The sequence below is a fragment of the Saccopteryx leptura genome, chromosome 1, assembly GCF_036850995.1.
Source record: "Saccopteryx leptura isolate mSacLep1 chromosome 1, mSacLep1_pri_phased_curated, whole genome shotgun sequence".
NCBI classification, from domain to species: Eukaryota; Metazoa; Chordata; class Mammalia; order Chiroptera; family Emballonuridae; genus Saccopteryx; species Saccopteryx leptura.
In genome coordinates, this window is record NC_089503.1 from 340,750,819 (window position 1) to 340,764,474 (window position 13,656).

Sequence of the window (13,656 nt, forward strand, 5' to 3'; positions counted from 1 at the left end):
TGCACAAATTTTATGATTAAAGTAAGTGTTTTAATATGTTCCATTTTGAAATTGTAGACAAATTCTGATGCAATCATATCTTTTAGTGCATTAGTGTATTTACTGTATTATATAAATTATTATATTTTCACAAAGATGCCCAAGAAGACATTCTACTTCATTACAATAAGATAAAAACATAAAATCTTTAATTGCAAAAAAACTGTAGCTTACAGAGAAAATCCAATGTCAGATTTGAGATCAGCACACTCGAATTAGGTAAGAACAAGTGTTTTTGTGGATGCAACAAAAATTTTGTTACCCAGTGTTATTTATGTATTGCTATTTTATTATTCATATTTATATTCCTTCTTAAAGAAGACCCTTTAACTTTTCTTGTGACACTGGTGTAACTCCTTTAGCTTTTTCTTGTCTGGAAAACTATTTTTCTCTTCTTCAATTTGAAATGATTTCCCTGCCATGTAGAATAATCTTGGTTGAAAGGCCTTGAATATTTTGTGTTAATCTTTTCTGGCCTGCAAAGTTTCTGTTGAGAAATCAATTGACAGCCTTATGGGAGCTCCCTTGTAGGTAATGAACTGTCTATCTATTACTACCTTTATGATTCTCTTTGTCTTAACCTTCCTCACTTTAATTATGCTGTGTCTTGGTGTGGGCTTCTCTGGGTTCATCTTGTTTGGAAATTACTGTGCTTCTTGGACTTGTTTTTGTTTTTATTCACCAGATTAGGAATACTTTCAGTCATTATTTATTCAAATAAGTTCTGAATTTTTTCCCTCTTTATTTTTTTCTGATATCCCTAATATTGGCATGCTTTATGTTGTCCCAAAAGCCCCTTAAACTATCCTCATTCTTTTTGCTGTTCTGGTTTGTTTTTTGTTGTTGTTTTTTGCTACTTTGTCTTCAAAATAGCCAATTCAATCTTTTGTTTCATCTAATTATTTTTTATTCCTCTTGGTGTAGTCTTCATTTCAGTTATTGTATTCTACATTCCTGACTGTTTTTATGTTTCAATGTCCTTTTTTATGCTTACTATCTCTTTATTGAAATTGTCACAAAGTTCATATATTTTTTCTTTAAGTTCCTTAAGCCTCTTAGACATAGTGTTTTCAGCTATGTATTTTATAGATTGCTTAACTCCATTTCTTTTAGTTATTTTTCTGGAGATTTCTCCTGTTCTTTCATTTTGGACATGTTTCTTTGCCTTCCCATTTTGGTTGCCTTTCTGTATTGTTTTTATGTATTTGTAAACCTGCTATGCATACCAGTCTTGGCAGGGTGGCATTATGTAGTAGGTGTCTGGTATGGCCTTGTGGCATACTCTCTCTGATCACTTGAACTGGGTGCTCCAGGAGTGCCCCTTACATGAGTTATGTGTGCAGTTCTATTGCAGTTGAGATTTTATGGCTGTTCACACATCATTGGGTGGGGTTGACCCTCAGGCTGGCTGGCTGTGAGGATTGGCTGTGACCACAGCATCAAAACTTCTGTGCAGGAGTTGTCCTAAGGGAGAAGAATTTACCCAGCAGGGTCTAGTGCTTTCTGAGACCTACCTTTGGGTGCGCTGCTTGTGGCTAATCAGGTGTTGCACTGTTGTGATCTAAAACCAGTTACCAAGTGTATTGGTTCTGACACCTCTTGGGAGGGACTGTGATTCAGGTCAATATTAGATGCTGCCTGTGATCAGTCTGGGGCTACCTGTTAGGAACTACAAAGAAATCCACTGCTAATAGTTGCCTATGCTGAGTATTGATGCAAATAGGTGGGACCACGCTGTGAACTGAGGTTGGCTACTACCAGTACCAGGCCTTGGGAAGGTCAGCAAAAGGCCCAAGCCACCTTGAGACCTATCACTGCCTGATGATTGCCCATAAGGCTCAGCCACTGAAAGAATCACTGGCAGTACAAAAGTGGCATGAGGCAAAGACTCAAGGAGTCACCAAGGTAAGGTAAGTGGTATTTATCAAGTCAATACAGATTCAGACTCAGCACCAGTCCTGGGCCTGAGGATACTCAATAAAAGTATCAGGGTTCACCGATGCCAACTGCCACCTGCCTGGGGCCTGAAGACCTTTGCAGTGGCGCAGGGTTTCAGGGAGTCATCAGAGTGGTATTAGTGAAGTTCATTTGGCTCCTACCAATTAAGATTTGAATGTGTAGGAAAAGGCTCAACACAGTAAAGGCAGCACCATGAGCCACACAAGAAGGATGGCTCAACACAGGGACCATGACAGCCATCTCTCTAGCCCTCATCCCAAAGCCACACAACTCAGTCTTTACCTGTATGTCTCTGGTCCCTCCACATCACCATCCCTCCACTGGACACAAAGGTGAGTACCTGCAAGCGAGAGTTTGTGCACTAGCCCTTGCAAGGAATGTCTGGGTTTCTAGTAGCCTTCCATCTCACTGGGACAGATAGAATTCCTGCTGATTTTTAAAGCCAGATATTTTATGGGCTCCCCCTCCCGGCACTGGTGTTCTGGGCTGGGGAGCCTGTTAAGGGGATAAGAAACCCTTGTTCCGTAGGAGGAACCTCTGTAGCTGAGATATCTTTCCAGATTCTCAATGGCCACATGTGGGTACAGGTTCAGCTTGTTTTACATCTCTTCCCCTCCTATTAGTCTCAACACAACTTCTTCTTTCTATCCTGAGTTATAGGACTTCTGTTCAGCTAGTCTTCAGATAGTTATCTAGGTTGATTGTTCTAAAATGTAGTTGTAATTTTGATGTGCTCATGGGAGGAGGGCAGCTTCTACCTATTCCACCATCTTGACCAGAAGTTGCTGTGTAGGTCACTCTGTATGTAACATTCCAACAGGAAAAGTGTCCACTTAACTACCTGTTAGAAAATGGGGCTTTCTTTTGACTTTTATAGCTTCATTAGTTGAACATTCAATATATAAAAGAAAGATTCTTCAGAATATTTGAGAAGAAAATTTTCATGAGAACTTATAGCTGAATGGAGTAGTGGAAGGAGAGCAAATTTGAAGTCTTATAATCTCTTGAGAGCTGCACCTGCTACTTATCACATACCTGAAGTGCAGGGTTGTGATGTGCATGGAGTGAGATAATGCAAGTATATAAAGTGCTTGGTGCAGCATGTGAGTCATTAGTAAGAACCCAAGTCATTTTATACACCTCCTCCCTGCCTTCCCTGCACCTCTTGACTGAGTCAGAGTCTAGCAAATAAGAAAGCAGTTATATATATGCCGAACACCTTCCTAGAACATACATTCTTGGCCCAGAAATTAGACTCACTTGTAGTATGCAAAGATGAGGAGGCTGTCAGCATTGTCAGTAAAGATAATAAGGGATTCATTCTCCTGAAAACAAATTCCAGTGAAGACAAAACATTATGGGATGATTGTCTTATAAAGATGTTCTCTTCTTTGTAGGTCTGCTAAGTGAGTAAATTCTAAGCATTTTTAATGTGAATTGAAAAAGACAAGGAATTGCAAGGAATTTTAAACATAGTATTAGTATCTCATCAGAAAATGGGAAAATAAGTGAGGGATACACTTCAACCCAAAGATCATAGACATGGCTTCTTCTGAAAGGAGTATGTGTCTCAGTATGAGCTGCTATAACAAAGTATCATAGACTAGCTTGGCTTATAAACAACAGAAACTTATTTTTCACAGTTCTGGATTCTGGAAGCCAAAGATCAGCATGCCAGACTGATAATGTTTCCCTCTATTTTCACATGATGGAAAAGGAGTGAGCTAGCTCTCCAACCTCTTCTTGTAAGGGCAGTAATCCCATTCATGAGGCACCCACTCTCGTGACCTAATTACCTCCCAAAGGCTCCACCTCCAAATACCACTGCATTGGGATTAAGGCTTCAACATAGGAACTTGGGGGGAACACAAACATTCAGTCCATCACAGGCTGGGTTGCTTTTCTCTTTTTTGCTTTCATCTTTCTCTTCCTGTGCTGCCTCCTCCATATGGCCCTCATTTCATCAATACATGTAATTGGTTTGGATTCTAATTTTATTTAACAGAGCCTGCCTTGCACCTTATTTTTTTCAGTTTTCTGAAAAATGGCTTATTATTATCCTTTCTTTTCATGCCCCCAAAGACTCATTTTATTCTTTAGTAAGTAGCAACTTTCACACCAAAGATGAACTCTGAAAATGCTGGATATTAACAGAGTCAAAGCATCTTTGTTTTGGTTTACCTGATAGAGGGGATGAGTTTGTGGCAGGTAAGGAAATTTTGTGCTTGAAAATTTGCAGTGTTTCTCTCTGCCACCTTCTCAATTTTCCCCAGTTATGATGTCCATGGTAACTAATATCTTCAAATTCTTTCATTGAGCAAGATTTGCTCCTGATTCTGTAGAAGTTTTAGATGAACAATCAACTTTTCACACATTTATCTGTACATTTAACCATGTGGCTTAGAATTTTGTACTTAAATAAGAGTGGCTTTTTTTTTTAGTGAAAAGATGATTGGATTAAAAGCTCAAAAAATATTGGCTTCTACTTGTATCCTCTACTATTCATAGATAAGAATCAAATAGATTTCTCTGTAAGTTAGATTTATTATGTTTAATATATTAAAATATGTAGTGCAGACCTTTAGCTTTTGGAAGAAAAAAAATATGGCTCTTGGCAATTGTTCTTTTTCTTTTTCTGCAAAGATGACAATCTCTGGATTTTCTAGTCTTAGAGACATACACATGCTAAGTTTAAATTTCATGATGTCTCCACATAACATATGCACTGTTCTAGAACCTTAGCTCTGAATGAATGCCTCTCTGAATTAAAATGCCAAACTGTTCATCAGTTTTAATGATAAAAAAATAGATTATTTTCACATTTTTAACAATATTTTTAAAGTGAAAGATGATCTTGTAGACTCTGTGGTCTGGTCTTGGCAGATGCAATTATGCCAGGAGTTCCCTGCAAAAGTAATTAGGAAAGTTGAAAAAGTGAGTACTCCCCAGATGTGATCTTAACAGTGGCCTTAATATATGACATCAATGAGTTAAATGAGGAAACTACCAGAGGCCAAACATCTAGGTTTCAGGTTTCAGATGAAGTTCTTGCTTGTGCTCACCTCAGGAAATGAATATTGCATTCATAAATTGTTGTTCTTATCCAGGAGATGAACCATAGCAGTTTCATTTAGCCCTAGAGTATTAAATTTCCTTAACACTTTGCCACATTAGAATATGTTTTCCATCTGACTATGATGATGCAATATTTGAAGGGAAAAATCGTTAGCCAAGTGACATTCCATAACAAGCCATAAAAGTTTATGATGCACATAGTAGGATAATTGGCACAACAGGAATTGAATACTTCCTTATGGATAATATTTGATAAAATATGCATGTATAACAATCCAATCGACCATCGATGGCTACTTTAGAATGCATTTATTTTATTGTTACCATAATGGATTTTACAGTGCCAGAATTTTCATCTTCCTACTCTACTAGAAAGATGAAAAGAAGACTATATTATTTTCCTCCTGCATTTACTTCTCATTGTAATCTTTTGCTTGTGCATTTTATGCCCCACCCCCAAATTGTTTCACCACAAGCTGTTGACAAATGATTTGTTGAAAGCCAAAGCTAGTAGACAGCAATATTTTATTCTTCTTCTTTTGTCAGCATTCTTTTGCACAAATTTCTTTTATAATATTAATTAAATCATTCATGGATGATGTCCTTTCTCCCAGGTTCCAGATTTTCTAAACCTCACACCTGTTTTTTCTTTGAGTTTTGTGCTATATAAGCTTATAAATCTTCCTATATTTCCCAGTATAGCTTCTTATAAAATAACATGTTTTTTTCCCACAAAACTTTAACCCAACTGTTTTCAATAGTGGCAGTCAAGCCTGAAGTTGTCAATCAAAGAACAGCTTATCAGTCTGAGCCTTTTCTTTTTAAACTTTTACTTGGTGACTTTTGAGACCTGTCAACACCCAGTTGATTTTAGCCCTAACAATAAAGTCACACTCTATCTTCCACATAGAAGCTTTAAGATTAAATTCTGATGTCATATACGTCATATTTACATAGTTAAAACTCATAACAAGCAACCCACAGGCAATAGGATGCAATAACCATGCAACAGAGCCATTTCCTGTCCCCCTTTTTTCTCTCACAGTATGTTTTGTGCAGTTTATTGGATGTGAATGTTATGAAAATGAAAATCGTCTGGGAGAAACCTGCTGGCCAGCTCTGAGGTTTAGAAGAATTTGACTAGAGGAGTATATAGAGTTGTAAATGCTTGGCCACCCCCTACATTATAAAATAGAAACACTTTCAACATTCCTTTCATTTCCAGAAAAAGGAGAGATGGGAGGTCACAATTACATGCTCTAACAGCAAATTTTTAATATCTTTAATTCTTCTACTATTAAAGGAAAACAACTGACGTAGAATCAAAAACCATGAAACACTAAAAGTTTTGCAGTTTTCATTTTTAAATACAAAGCACCTACTTCAAATGCACATCAAGGTGAACTTAACCATGGATGGGATTTAAGAGTCAAATCTGCTGTGGCACTTTAAACAGCCAGTGTAGAGGAGTTAAGCATTTTCTTGGCAATCACTTTAGAGCTAGAAATAAGTGTCATGTTAAAGTAAGAAAATGAAAGCAAAAGTCTCTGATTTAATTTGAAGCCTCTGTTGCATCAAAAGATTAGGCTTTAAGCAAAAATACTGACAAGAAAATAAGGCTCTAATGGAAGCACATTATATACCATGTTGTGGACACTTTTTTGTAGTTTCATTATTGAAAGTGAGACCGAATGAAATCATTCCCTTAATAGAGTTACTTTGGAAAATCTTCTATATAAATAAGATCCTAAACTACCATTTTGAAATAAGGTCTTATTCTTTCTGGAGCTGATCTTTCTTATTCAGGTTAAAAGATATACTGTACGTTGGAATTTAACAACCATATTTTATCACTACATTAGAAAACATTTGCATTTCTTTTCTATAATACAAGATAGACTCAGTTATATTCCTCATGTAAAATAATATTAAAGAAAATTCAGTGGAATTCATGTTTTAGTGGTTATAATTCTGTCCGCAAACAAAAGAGACATTTTTTAAAAGGCTATAACAGCATTCTTCATAAAGCCTCAACTTCCATAGCTTCCATACAAAAAATCAGATTATTTCAACATTTTTTATTTAAACTATATAGAAAGCTGAAATTTGGATTCAATGGTTTTGTTCCAGCAAATAAAATAGAGTTCCTAGAAGTATATAAGCTTTTTAAGACCCCCAAATGGAAATGTCTTTTTTTTGTTATTAAAAGATGCATTTACCTTTCTCTCTCTCTTTCTCTCTCTCTCTCTCTCTCTTTCTCTCTCTCTCTCTCTCGTGCGCGTGCAAGCATGCACACAATTTACTACATATTCAAGGAATAACTAAGAGATTTCAAGAAAGGTCTCCTCCATCCAGACTTTAATTTTTTCTCCTCACTGGCTCATGACTAGACCTGAGGTTATGCTGACAGAATTCATTCCTCCTTGTTAGGCATTTTGTCTTTAATAATTCTCAGTTCAAATGAAAATATTCCTAAAGTAAGAGTTTGTGGAGTCTGTAAACTACCCTACCACCACCCTAAAGAGCTAATATTGGTCATTAGCAGCATATTGAGAAATAGTTTAAATTCATTTAGAGAAATAATTATTGTGCGCCCATGAGTTTTGAGGACACTGCTCTGGGCACTGTGAACAATACCAAGATGTCTAAACTCCTACCTTATGGGAAGCAAAAGAAACAGACAGATCAGATCAAGGACAAGGAGAGAGAAAGGAACTTTACAATAAAAGGGCCAGAGGAGGAGATGCAAAAGCTAGAGAAAGGAATTAAAATAAGAGACCAGAAAATGTCAACGGAAAATTTCTTCTTTTACAGTTATACATATTGCAACCAAAGAACCAAAATGCAGCAACAACTGTCACATCTGCATCCCTTTAGCTCCCCTTTTGGAGACCAGAGAATCTTGTGGAGTAAAGAAAATTGGTCACTCCGGTGAATATTTTTAATTGCAGAAATACCTGCAATTATGAGTATGCAGGTATGTCCAAGACCATGCAGCAAATACCTGCAAATATACATACTATGAAGTATGCCTTAATAGTAGTGTATGAGTAAAGGGATATTATTATTCTAGAGAATTGCAAGCTTTTGTATAGGTTTTATGAAACTTTAGTTATTAATATAATTGCTGTGGAAACGTGAAACTGAGACATACCTCTGTATGAAAAAAATATTTAACCACCTTGTCTTTGCCTGATTCTTTCACTGTGTGCTAAAGTAAACTAAGGGTTGAGGAAGTTTAAAACAGTCTCTCAGAACTTTAAATCCTGTTGAGTGTAAGCCGCTTAGAGAAGGAGATCGGTCAAAGATTACTGGTCTCTTTCAGTTGGTATCAAATGTAAAGGCTAGCTAGATTCAACTCTTGGAGTCTCTGATAGCAATTGCAGATGGAGTAAACTTCAAACGCTTTGGAGCTTGTGTTTAATTCAGAGCAGCACATGACATCTTGGACAGATCCCGATATGCTCATGAAATTACAAATGGAGTTGGAAATCTCATGAAATAAGTCAAAGATATCACCCTTTATGAGGTATGACTATAAAGTAACAGAACTGCTTTTGAAACCAACATTATAGAACTTCCACATGCCATTTGAGTCTTGTCCCTTTAAAAACAATCAGGTTGGAGGTTCTGTATTCATGTAATTCTTGCTGCTAGAACTGAGCCATAGTCTTTTCTAGTCAATGAAAAAACTTCCTCTTTGGAGGCTAAATCTGAAATTTAAAAGTGGATGAAGTTGTGTAGTCCCAATTCTGTTGAATAGAGTAAGTAGTAAAACTGAGACAGAGATAGAATTCAATGGGTCCATAAATAAATAAAACTTGTTTAGAAAATTTGCATAGTGATATGTAATAAAAATAGCTAACATTTGAGATCCCACGAGTTCTTGTATTGCTCACATTAGTCCCATGATGCAGGTGAACTCATCACCATTTTAAAGTGAAGGAAACTGAGGCACAGAGAGAGAAAATGTCCAAGACCATGCAGCAAATATGTGGCAGACCCAAGGAATCAAGCCTGAGAAGTTGGTCTCCAAAGCCCTTGCTTTTGACCACTCTGCTGTATTAACTCCAAGTCTCATTTTAAAGAAAAGACCTAATCAAGTTATAACCTGGTGTTATAGGCTGATGGAGTTAACAGTTGTTCATTATCAATCCTAAACATTTCTAATGTAATAATGTGTGATTATTCTAGTGCTTGGGTTTGATTTTGGGGGCTAGCTTGCAGGAATCCAACACATTCCCCATGACTGAGGTTTCCTGACCCCTGGCAAGCCTGTCTCGGCAGTACACCTCGGCAGCAGTTGTGGAGGAAGGTTTATAACACAATGCCCTCTTCATATAGGAATTTAAAAATTCTTAAGACGTATTATTTGCAAATGCCAGATTCTCTTATAAGCATACAAACTCACGTGATGGCTACTCTCAGAGACATAATTTACTTGGATTTTTTTTTTTTTTGTATTTTTCTGAAGCTGGAAACGGGGAGAGACAGTCAGACAGACTCCCGCATGCGCCCGACCGGGATCCACCCGGCACGCCCATCAGGGGGCGATGCTCTGCCCACCAGGGGGCGATGCTCTGCCCCTCCAGGGCGTCGCTCTGTTGCAACCAGAGCCACTCCAGCGCCTGGGGCAGTGGCCAAGGAGCCATCCCCAGCGCCCGGGCCATCTTTGCTCCAATGGAGCCTCAGCTGCGGGAGGGGAAGAGAGAGACAGAGAGGAAGGAGGGGGGGTGGAGAAGCAGATGGGCGCCTCTCCTGTGTGCCCTGGCCGAGAATCGAACCCAGGACTTCTGCACGCCAGGCCGACACTCTACCACTGAGCCAACCGGCCAGGGCCTTACTTGGATATTTTAAATTCAGGGTTTGAAAATATTCAAGAGAATGGACCAGGGCAAGTATGCACTTCATGGACCTCAGGCCTTATACCAGGCAAGAAGCAGAACAGTATGATATGCCAGGCAAAAAGCGAAAAGTGAAGATTTCATAATTAATAAGACCTAGATAAATATCTAAAATCTTCCCCTTATTAGATATGTGATTTTGGGGTAACTTGGTTGCCTTTTCTGTGTCTGTTTCCTTATCTGTAAAATGGGGCTCCAATGCTTACTTAGTGGGAAGATTAAATAGAATACAGCTAATCCCATTTTTATGGCATAATCCGTACCTTTCATAAATCCATGCCTTCCATTAATATTAGTTTTCTGCCTTTTTCAAAAATATCCTTGGGCCCTGGCCGGTTGGCTCAGTGGTAGAGTATCGGCCTGGCGTGCAGGAGTCCCGGGTTTGATTCCTGGCCAGGGCACACAGGAGAAGAACCCATCTGCTTCTCCACCCCTCCCCCTCTCCTTCTTCTGTCTCTCTCTTCCCCTCCCGCAGCCAAGGCTCCATTGGTGCAAAGTTGGCCCAGGCACTGAGGATGGCTCCATGGCCTCTGCCTCAGGCGCTAGAATGGCTCTGGCAGCAACAGAGTGACGCCCTAGATGGGCAGAGCATCGCCCCCTGGTGGGCTTGCCGGATGGATCCCGGTCGGGAGCATGTGGGAGTCTGTCTGACTGCCTCCCCGTTTCCAACTTCAAAAAAATACAAAAAAAAAATAAATAAATAAATAAATATATATATATTGGATGCCCTGGCCGGACAGCTTGATTGATTAGAGCGCTGTTTCAAAGCACAGAGGTTGTGGGTTAGATTCCCAATCAGAACAGATACAGGAACAGCTCAATGTTCTCTCTCTTTCTGTCTCTCTCTCTCTTTCTCCCTTCCTCTCTTGCTAAAATCAATAAGTAAAAATTAAAGCAAAATATATCCTTAGACTCTCTAACTGAAAACAAATTACCTTCTAATCACTGACTCAGCTTTTTGAGTGTTTAGGAGTATAATTGTGATACTGTGGGGAAAACGGCTGTGTTAGGCTTGCTTACTGGTTTACCAACTGCAAGCATTTTGCTTGACTAGTGCGTAAGCAAGTGGCAACGCCACATTGTGGATAGTCTATGTAAGGCTATGGGTGCTTGCACTAAGGGCAAAGGGTGGATGGCGGATTACCGATTGACTGCCTGCCACTATGAGGGGCCATTTTTGCTGTTTGTTTGCCTGAGAAGCAGTTTTCCCCTGCCCGTTTGCTTGTCCACTGTTTGGAGAATCTATTAAAAGGGAATGACCCAAAACTTTTTGGCTCTGTATTTTCTCTACCATCTGCTCGAATCCAATGTGGATCTGCCTAGCCTCAGCCACCAGCATTACAGATACTATCATTTAGAGGCATAGAGAAAGGGTATTTTTACTGATCTTGTTCATGATTCACCCCTGCTATTTTATTTGCTTAAAGTATAGTGCCTGCAGCAGGCACCAACTGGGTTCCAATTGATAAAGACAGCACATGGGAGGAGGTGTGGGGTCTAACAAAGGCCTTGCAGCTGTTGAGAGAGCAAATGGATTAGGCAGCCAAGACCAGAAGCATCTGGTAAAAACGTCACTTTTTTCACAACATTGACATTTCTGTCATAAACAATAATTCCCTGCTTTCTTTTAACTACATTTGGAAAACATTTTTTTTAAGCGGGGTATGGGGCTGAAAAGATAGGGGTTGTTTCGTTCTCCATCTGATTATCCTTGTCTGCAGAAGAAGAAAGGAAGACTTTCTTCAGGCACAATAAAGGCCAAGGGAGTGAGTGTGTGTGTGTGTGTGTGTGTGTGTGTGTGTCATAGAGAGGGCATGATGGGGAATTGGGCCCTGGGAGACTGGGAAAGTTCACCAGGGTGAATTTCAGGAAAAACACCTAAAATTTTACCAGTGAGAAGTGTACAGCCCTGGCTGGTTGGCTCAGTGGTAGAGCATCGGCCCGGCGTGTGGAAGTCCCGGGTTCAATTCCCATCCAGGGCACACAGGAGAAGCACCATCTGCTTCTCCACCCTTCCCCCTCTCTTTTCTCTCTATCTCTCTCTTCCCCTCCCACAACCAAGGCTCCATTGGAGCAAAGTTGGCCTGGGTGTTGAGGATGGCTCCATGGCCTCCACCTCAGGCACTAGAATGGCTCTGGTTGCAACAGAGCAATGCTCCAGATGGGCAGAGCATCGCCCCCTGGTGGGCATGCTGGGTGCATCCTGGTTGGGCATATGCGGAAGTCTGTTTCTCTGCCTCCCTGCTTCTCACTTCAGAAAAATACAATAAAAAAAAGTGTACAGCAAGATTATTGATCAGATATCATTGACCATCAAACATCATCAAACAGATGTCCTAGGATATCCTGAATTTATGCTGTGAAACATGGCCCAGTTCTTCCTCCCTCGTCTAGACCAAGTGCCACCTTAGCCCTAGGGGTGATTCCAGGTGGAGAGATATGGGAAAAAGTGGTATCGCAAACAACCATGAGTCATCCCTTCCTAAAGGTCCCTTAGGAGGCTTGGGTTTTCGCAGAGACAATGTGGTGATTTTGTCCACTTTAAAAAATACTCAAGTCAGAAACCTGGGACCATCTGAAAGCAAATCTAGACTTAGAGCTGGTCCAGGATTCCTCTGTCCTGACAATGCTCCACTCCTTAGGTATAGCCCAAGGTAGGCCTACCATTGTTCACAAACAAATTCATGCAGTAAACATTTATTGAGCATCACAGTCTGCCAGGCACTATTAACATAGTTAGAAATTAGCTATAATCACAAAACAAAAACCTCTACCTTCCTGGGCTTATATTATTGTGGTGAGAAAGAGAAATACGATACAAGTTAATACAATGCAATATAGAACACAGGGATGGTCATAAGTGCAGGAAAGGGGAACAGAGAGTGAAAGAAACAGTTTCAACATAGAGTAAAATTGAGGGAGGAAGTACAGGTAGCTGCCGGAAGTACTCTCCAGATGGAGGCACTACAGGTGCAATGAGTGCGCCAGGAGGTGTAGAGGGACCACAGAGAGGCCGATGTGAAGCCAGCAAAAAGGAAAAGAATAGAGGAGACCAGAGCAGTGGCAGCAGGAACAGAGGCTATAGAGGGCTTTGTTGGCTTTTCCTCTGAATTAGATGGAAATGGAGTGCCTACATGTTCCAGGTATTGAATGGGTTGCTTTCTTCTGACTATTCTCTCTGTGCTATGAAGCAGACAAGGCAAGTGGAGCTGAGAATTAAATATTTGCGTAAGATTATATTGCAATAAAATGGATTTGCTAAGGACGCAACCTGGAGTCTCTGCAGGCCGAGCTTGAACATATGCATCCTGCAAGGTAAAGAAGAATTGGAAGCCCTGGACAACCTGCTGAATAGGGGAGCTGCCCCGAAACAGTCCCTTTGTGAAACACTTGTTGTAAAGTGTTGCCATAAACTAGTCAAGTACTTACACCCTCTGACCACTCCGTAACCCCCAAGTCCTACCTGCTGTGGAACACTTTTAAGTTCATGATTTCCGAGACTTGCATATATGTGAATCACCTGAAGAACTTTTTGGAAGTACTAATTTCAGAGGCTCACAACAAACAAGTATATTAGAAAATTATAGTTCCCAAATCTTTTAGATGAAGGAACTGTTCTTTCCTGGAACACCTCATAGATACAAGTATTAGGAAGAAGGTATTTTGGAAATGAAACCAC

The 13,656-nt window shown here is 39.7% G+C and overlaps 1 pseudogene; it reads right to left on the minus strand.

Moving 5' to 3' along the window:
* LOC136388429 (ribosome production factor 1 pseudogene) overlaps positions 1–13,656 on the minus strand; it is a 33,384-nt pseudogene that overhangs the window by 3,291 nt on the left and 16,437 nt on the right.